Below are 361 nucleotides of genomic sequence, written 5' to 3' on the forward strand. Positions count from 1 at the left end.
GGGAAAGAGGGTTGGCCCTAAAAAACACAATCAAAACGACGGGTGTGTTTTACAAATCAAGACTCTTGAAAATCAATCAACAAATATTATTGAGGGTCAAAGTTCACAAAAATGCACAATAGTCATTTTAATTATATGCATTTAGGGGGACTAAGACCCTCGGTGATGTTTAATAAAAGCAAACTTTTGTCTCCCTCCCTCCCATTATTATTTACTCATTCATAAATCTATTCACTCTTTAATTTCTCGTCTTCTTCATGGTTTCTTCCCCTCTCCATTCTTACGTTGTTTCATCTTTTTCAATTTAACCAATATATATATATATATATATATATATATATATATATATATATATTTATCT

Source organism: Cicer arietinum, chromosome 2 (assembly GCF_000331145.2).
Source record: "Cicer arietinum cultivar CDC Frontier isolate Library 1 chromosome 2, Cicar.CDCFrontier_v2.0, whole genome shotgun sequence".
NCBI classification, from domain to species: Eukaryota; Viridiplantae; Streptophyta; class Magnoliopsida; order Fabales; family Fabaceae; genus Cicer; species Cicer arietinum.